Here is an 8078-nt window from a genome sequence, read left to right as displayed (position 1 = left end):
TTTGGAGAGCATACTTCTGACTTTAAAAAATAAGGCATTAAAATATTATTTTTCTTGATTGCTGAGTTTTTTTAACGTCCCCTTAAATTTTGCACTTCAGGTGAGTACCTCACCCTAGTTCTGCCTCAATTAACCACCGTGGCCCAAAGGAGACCCTTGCCCTCTGGATTGCTTCCTGCATCACTGTCATCAGACATGTATCTTCATTCAAATCGTACCCAACTCAACAGTTCTCTCAATGCCCATGACTGAAGAGCCACTTTCCCTCAGAGAATTTGTATCTGCATTATTCTCCTTATTCAAAGCCCTAAGCCCTGGAACGGGCTCCAGTAATTCTCCGGTTTCCGTGCATACAGCTAGGCGGTTGCCCTCCAGCCTTTGGCTAGATGGAGTCTATAAATGGAATTCTCTTAATCTTTCGCAAGGCCCTTAATCATTCGTACACTCTCTGCCTAATTCTCCGTCCTGATGGAGCCCCGTCCTGATGAAGCAGGGTGACAGCAAGGGTGACCCAACGATGCATGAACACCTAACACCCAGCTCCTTCCAACTGTGCCCATTCCTCCTCCAGACGCCCCTGTGGGAGAAGGGGCGTTCTAGGGACTCCTTTTCATTTCTACTGCTGACGCCCTGTCCCCCACCAGATGTCTACCAGCTGGAAAAGAGGGGTGGCAGCTGTTTCCTTTGTAAACAATTGCAACATGAACATCATTGTCCACAAGCTGGCTCGGGAGACTGTCAGTGCCCTCGGGTCGAGGACACGGTTCCACTCCTCTGCCGACGTCGAGGGCAGGCTGGGGAACTGACTTCGATCTAGCAGCTTAGGCTGTCCCTTCCCTCCACGATCCCACAAGAAGAGCACCTACCCCCTTCTGCGGGCAGAAGACGGACTCGGTGACCTCTCTCGGTCTCCTCCAGCCACAGGATTCCACTGGGCTATTATTAGAATCATCTGGACAGAGCTGCAGTGTGACATCAGGCATCTGGGTGTGCAAAACTGAATGGAAATGTTTATGGGTGCTCTGGCACACGAAACCGCCCCTGATGGCCCTTCTGGTGTCACTCAACTTTATACTGGGGCTATTTCCCTGAGCCTTTCTTTCCGGTAAATGTTTCTGCTTATTTTCCTCAGTCTGCTCATTTCTTCCACTTTTCTCTCATGTTTTCCCTCTCCACTAGGTTCCACTGACACGAAATCAGGAAGCCTCATTCCCACCAGTACCCACCACCCCTGGGCCTGGTGTGTGGAGCATGGAGGTGAGAACGTGGGCTTTGCGACCCTGCAGACGTGTTTGGATCTCAGCCCTGTCATGTGCTAGCTGGGGAACTGGGCAGGTCACATCATCGGTCCTGGGGCCCCAGGTTCCTCTTCTGTAAGATGGGATGATAATACAGGACTCAGAATATTGACAGGATTATAGCAGGTCAAGGGCAGAGCACACTGCTCAGCATTGAGTGAAGACAAAAATATTAGCTGTTGAGGACATAAATGAGCCTTTACATGATAAAAAATAGCTACACCAGAAATGCGTGAGTGTGTTCCTATTGCACAAATTCAAGAATACAGAAGTATACGGAGGGGAAAAATGAAAGAGCCCTTTCAGGGGCTGCCCTTCCCCATCTCCCTCCCTTCCTCTGTGTTAATAATAGTTCTTTCTTTCTTTGTCTCCCTTCTTTGGGGGAAGAAGGAGTTAATTATCTGATAAGTGAATTTGTTCTTACCGTAAAGATCCAAATGTTCAGAAGCATATCACCTTCCTAAATTTAAAGAAGTTCCCCTTCATCACGATCTCTTTCCCTCTTACTTCTGCCTCTGGAGGTGACCACTCTTGGCAGAGATTTTTCTCATCTCTCTTCCATAATTTACATATATGTAATACACATACACAGACACATACACATTTAGGCTTTAAAACTATATATATATTTTTTCAAATATTTTTATATCATAGAATTTAACTATATTTGGTATCCTGAAACTGTTTTATTCTCACTGGGTGATGTTTTCAACATCTCTCCATTTCAGTACTGATAGAGCCATTAAATCTTTCTTAATGGCCACATATAGCATTCTATAATAACATATAGACTTCGACTTACTTATTTCCTATTGGTAGACACTTAGGTTATTTAAAAATTTTTTCACTGTCATATAAATAACTACCTTTAACCTCTGCAGGCTGAATATCAAGTATTATCCACATTGGCAGCTGTCCCTAGGTGGCCTGGAGGCAGTCAGCCTGTATACTGTCAAGGAAGCACCGTCCTGGGTCTGAGCAAGGGCCTCTGCAAGACCCAAGATCACTCAGATCCTTGCACCACCACACATAGAGCCACGCCAGTGGCTGTCGTCAAGGTCCAGTTCCTTGGAGGCCACATGGAAAGGCTGCAGCCCAGATGATTGAAGTGTCCCACAATCAGAAAGTAGGGAAGGGCGAGATGCCTTAAGGAGGTTGCCTCCAACCAGGTTTGCTTCTTTGAAAGACTGGCCAAGAAATTACAAGTGATAGACGATTTGTATTTCTCTGGTATTTGAGGATTTTAAATGTGAGCAAATGTAAATTTAAGCGTGAGTCATTGCCCAGGAGCATACACTCCAAAACCCAAAAAGGAACATCATTTGAGTGAAATGCTGACATGACAGCAGATGGTAGAGCTGTGTGATCAGCATGTGTCTGCACGTTGCCAGGCTCGCATAAAGACCTGTTGAATGAATGGGGCTGGAGGTGAAGGGAGGATGAGGCCGTGAGAAAGCTTGAGTAGAATAAAGATCTGGTTTGACCAAAAGGGCATTATGGATGCTAACATCTCAGGGATCCCCCACCTCTCTTCCCTCCCCAGAGCCCTGGGATCAGAGTCTGACAGGCACAGGAGTTGTACTCAGAGTGGGGTAGGCATTGTCCACATGCCAGGAGATGGCAAGAGCTGCTGGACACAGGAGGGGGAGCCCCGGCTACTGCAGTTCTCCAGAAATGTCAAGGACCATAAGCAAATTAGGAAAGCCATAGAGATGCACCCAGAAAGTTCCAGAGTACCAGCAGGAAGATGGCACACTTGAAAGGCTTTAACTGAAGACACTTTAGGGAAGGGATTGTTAATTGAGGCGGGCAAGGTAAAAGAACCACAAAAGGTAATGAGGTGTCCAGGGACTAGCAACTGTGGGAAACCATTATTTCCCCCAGGCCTAAGGGAGGGGAGGGGACTGCAGTGAATCCCAATGGCCAAACCCGCCTGGAAGCAGAGGGCACAAAGGGTAGGGAATGGATCTGGGCATGGGGGCAGGGGTGAGGCAAACAGAAGAGATTCAACATGTCCAGTAAGCTTGGGATTTCAGAGGTGGGGGCGGGAGGAAGACAGTAGCTTGAGCTCAGGTGGGATCTGGCTAAGCCATCCTAAGTGAGTCCCTGAACGCCCAGCTACGCTGCCAAGCCCTCTGATGCCCACTGCTTTGTATCGACTGACCTTGGCAAAGAGGCCAAACAAATCTCTGGGGTATGGGTGCTAAAACCATCTCCAGGTGTGGTACACCACTTCCAGTGCCGTCTAGAAAAGTGAGAAGGTGCAGGTTACCTAAGAAAGCCCGGGTTCATGTCCCTGGCACTTTCCTACAAGGGGGTGAGGGTGATTTTGCAAAGTCCTGAGGAACCAGGAACACAGTTGTAAAGAAATCAAAACCTCTGAATACAAGGTTGGCCTTGAGATAGATATTCCTTTTGAGCAAGAGGCCCACATTATTCTGACCGCTGCAAAGCACAGAGAAGAGTTTTGAGGGCATTTGAGATAGAAGGAGGCCTTCCTTTGAAAGGCTCGCCGAGCAGGAAGATGAAGCATTCCGCCAACTCCAGGAAGACATTTTTCCAGGGCAGAGGTGGGCAAAATTTTATACATAACCTGTAAAAGAGAATGGAATGATCGAGTATATTAAGGATTTGTTATCAGCTGGTATACCAGCAGGAGTTCTCAAACTCACGCACTACGAAGTCCATCCTTCATTGACTTGCCACCAGCTTTTGAGTAATACGTACAATTTGTTTTTTGCTAAAATTCAGGATGTGTATTACTAGAGTCCTGTCTGCCAGATAAAATGTTTTGTCATAGAAATCTTGCAATGTCATGTTGAATACAGTTCATTGCAAGTAAGAGTACAGGCATGACATAATAACGATCTAGCCCCAAATGAAATTCATGGATTTACTAGAATGTGGAGAACAACACAGGCCAGAATAACACAGTGTTTAAACATTCAGGCACTGGAGCCAGACTCCCTGGATTCAAATTCTGGCTCTTACTAGTTATGAGATTATAGGTGAATTTCCTCGTGGATAAAATGGGGGTCATACTACTCACCTCAGTAGGTTGTTAGGAAGATTGTAGTATTTGTAACATACTTAGAACTTCACGGGCACATAAATATTAGCATGACTTACTAAATACTGCTATCCTTCATTCACTATTCACTCATACACGGAGTATCTACTGTGTTCAGGCACTATGCTAAGCTCTGGAAATAGGTTGTAAGAAAAAAAAGATACCACTTGCCCTCATGGGCTAGGGGAGGAAATATTAATCAATAATCACACAAGTAGATATGAAATTGAAGCTGCAGTGGGCAGTGGTACTTGGAGCCAGGAGAGCTGGTATTGACCCCTCGGGGGTAGGCCTTCCCAAAGGAGTGACATTTACGTGCTGTGTGACATACTCACCAGGTAACGTTTCACAGGTAAAGATGGGAGGACCAAGACCAAATATATATTACCTATCATAAGTCACAATATCACAGGCAGGTCAGGCTAGGAGCAGAGGCATCCTTGAAAGTGTTGCAGATTCTGGGGGGAAAGATGACAGATGTCCTGGACAAAGACTCTGGAGGAAACAAAATAAATGGGAGACCCCATTTTCCTTTCTTGGAAGAACCTCTGAAAGGAGAAGGCCTCCATACCCCTACCGCCTGGGGAGGGCTGCATCCCTAGAAATGTAGCTCAGACCAGGCAGACCCATCAACAACATCTTAGCACCTGAGGAGTCCAAGCAGGCGTCAGAGGGCATTCAGAGGAGGAACATGTGTTCTTCCTTGGATGAATCTGTTTCCTCTCTGAGATTATTTGTCCAGGGGGCAGCTATGTGTTTACAGTGCGGTACGTAGGAGGTCTGAGGGTGCAGGCTGGGCTGCTTGTACCGTGTTGGACAGCCCCTCCTCTAGCCCCGAGTGGGTGTGAGCTAAAAGCCTGCATTCACATGTGGCTCGTTTACTGTGCTCCTAGCTGAACTGACACAGAGCACAGCAAGGCAGAGAGGAGAGAGCTCTGGGGTTAGAGATAAACAGGGTTAGAATTAATAAGAGAATTGATACTGGGAGTGGAGGGCTGGGTATAAAAATTCTACCCCACCCATTACAGGATAAAGACTCACTTTCAGAGAGGGAGATGTGTGGGTGGCTCGTGTAACTGTGTGTAAACCAGGTAGCACACAGTGTCTGGCATTTAATAGATGCTACTTATTGCTATTATCTCCTCCTATGCATATCTGAATAATTTTGCTTCATCTCTGATCTTGGGTAAATGCTCCTGGTGTTAACTTTTGGGGGCAAGGAGGACACTTCTTACCTAGCGGCTGGCTCTTTCCTGGCTCCTGAGGTTCACAGTCATCCTGGCATCTCTGCCTTAGAAAATAGTCAGAAGCCCCCCAAACACCATCATCCTCTCACATACAGTTTGGCCCATACCCAGAGTAGTCATTTTATTTTTCTCTCCTCTCTCCAAGGCTCTCAGGGTTGAGGGATCTGGTATAACCTGTAAGATGTGAACCACTGGCCCAAAGGAGGAGGCTCCTGCCAGGGAGGCTCCTAGCTCTTTGCAAGGAGCCACCCCTGGAAAACCCTCCTGCCCTGGGTCTATGATGGCCTCAGATTTTTAAACTGCCAGCTGGAAAAAAAAATTTCAGGCAAGTTCCAGCTTCACAGAGGAAATACAAATAATAACAGCCTGCTGGAATGTGTGCTGTGCATCAGTATGGTTGGGACACTGCATTCTTACAGGGGCCTTCTGAGACGGATGCTATTCATATCCCCATTTTACTAATGGGAAAACTGAGGCTTGAAGAGGTTAAGTGCCTCCTAAGTGACTAGAGTAGGAGTCCGACATCTGTGCTTGTGCTGTCCACACTGTTTATCCAGCTTTTCCCAGAAATGACTTAGGACCTTTGGGTTTCCCCAGCTCTCCTCTTCCTATTTATTGGACGCATCTTGGTGGCTGCATGCTGGAGGCTATTTAACAGGGGATTGCATCCCTCTCACCTACCACCTCACCTGGCACACAGTGGGCACTTTACACGTGCAAGACTCTCCCTGCCCCCTGCTCCTTCTCAACACCAGGGCTCCACTCTGGGTACCAGCTGAGACCCCATCTTTCGCAGGTGTCTTCTTCAACTGAACTTGTGGCCCTCAGAAAGAGGTCAGTAAAAGAAATATCCTATCACCTTTTTTTCCAAGGAGACTGATGGAGCACCTACCCTGTGCCAGGCTCAGTGCCAGAGGCTGGAGATAAAGATATGAACCAAACCCCTATCTTCTGGGAGCTGACACCCTGGTCAGGGGTGAGAGACAAGCAAATAGCTGCTTTTCATAGAGAATGATGGGGGTCAGCACCTGGGTTTGGGGGCCGCAGGATGGAGCAGAGTCATCCAGGTAGGCTTCCCGGACGTAGTGTTTGAGCTGAGTTTTGATGTGGAAGTTAGTAAGAGAAGGACATTCCAGACAGAGGGGAACAGCCTATACAAACACACAGTGTTGAAATAAATAAGAATAAACAAGAAGCCATGGGTGGTGAGGCGGGGGGAGAGAAAAAAACAACCATGAATGGCTAGACTGGTGGTTCTCAACAGGGGTGATTTTATCACCCAGGAGACATTTGGCAACATGCAGACACTTTATTTTTCTTTTTTCGGCTTATCTTAACTGTGTATATGTGTGCATCTGCTACTGGCATCTAACAGGTAGAGTCCAGGGATGCTGCAAAATATCCTACACGGCACAGGACAGCCCTCACCAAGAAAGAATCCTCTCTGGCAGATGTCAGTAGTGCCAAGGTGGAGAAACTCTAGGCTAGACCACCAAATATGAAAACGTGTTAGAGCACTTGGGTGATTAAAAACTTCAGAGTACTAGTGCATGAATAGATCAGTGGAACAGTTTAGAAGACTATGAGTGTATTTGGTATGTGATCAAGGCCACACACCAAATCCAGCGACTGACTGTATGATAAAGCGGTGTCGAGATTCCCAGACAGGCAGCTTGAAATGAAATTCAGCGGGAGCCACGCCTCACACGATGCTAGAGTGAACTCCAAATGGATTAGACATTAAGTGTAAACAGACCAACCAACAAATCATTAAAGTACTAAGGAATGCAGGAGAATTCTATTAACCCCCGAGAATGCAAAAATCCTAATTATGGCTCAAAACCCACAAACTATGATATAATAAATTGATACATTTGCTCATAAAAGAAAAGAAAAGAGGGATCCCTGGGTGGCGCAGCGGTTTGGCGCCTGCCTTTGGCCCAGGGCGCGATCCTGGAGACCCGGGATCGAATCCCGCATCGGGCTCCCAGTGCATGAGCCTGCTTCTCCCTCTGCCTGTGTCTCTGCCTCTCTCTCTCTCTCTCTCTCTCTCTGTATGTGACTATCATAAATAAATAAAAATTTAAAAAAAAAAAAAAGAAAAGAAAAGAAAGAAAGAAAAGAAAAGAAAAAAGAAAAGAAAAGAAAAGCAAAGCAAAGCAAAGCAAAGCAAGCCCCCAAATGTTCACAGCTAATGCAGGCCAAACAAACAAACAAAACTTCCATCAGCAAAGTAAAGAACAAAGGAAAACCTGGGAAGAATGCACGCGGTTCAGCAAAGGGCAAATCTGCAATTGTAAAGCTACATAGACAAATCTCTGAAGAAAAGACCAACGAAAATAGGAGCAAAGGATAGGAAAAGATCCCCTACAGGAAAACAAAGAAATACAAATGGGTGTCAAACGTAGGAAAAGATGTTCAACCACCGTCATGACAAGAACGACGCACATCAAAAGTGCTGAG

At 46.4% G+C, this 8078-nt stretch overlaps 1 long non-coding RNA gene across 1 annotated transcript; it reads left to right on the top strand.

The window, feature by feature from the left end:
* Positions 1-200: 200 nt before the first annotated feature.
* Positions 201-2760, top strand: LOC112673575 (uncharacterized). The gene is made up of 3 exons (XR_003144905.3): positions 201-1105; positions 1180-1257; positions 2180-2760. It is a non-coding gene; the product is annotated as an uncharacterized LOC112673575 (long non-coding RNA).
* The last annotated feature ends 5318 nt before the right edge of the window (positions 2761-8078 follow it).

This window comes from Canis lupus, chromosome 10 (assembly GCF_003254725.2).
Source record: "Canis lupus dingo isolate Sandy chromosome 10, ASM325472v2, whole genome shotgun sequence".
NCBI lineage: Eukaryota > Metazoa > Chordata > Mammalia > Carnivora > Canidae > Canis > Canis lupus.
Note: the sequence above shows the minus strand (reverse complement) of the source record. Positions and strands in the feature narration are given on the sequence as shown.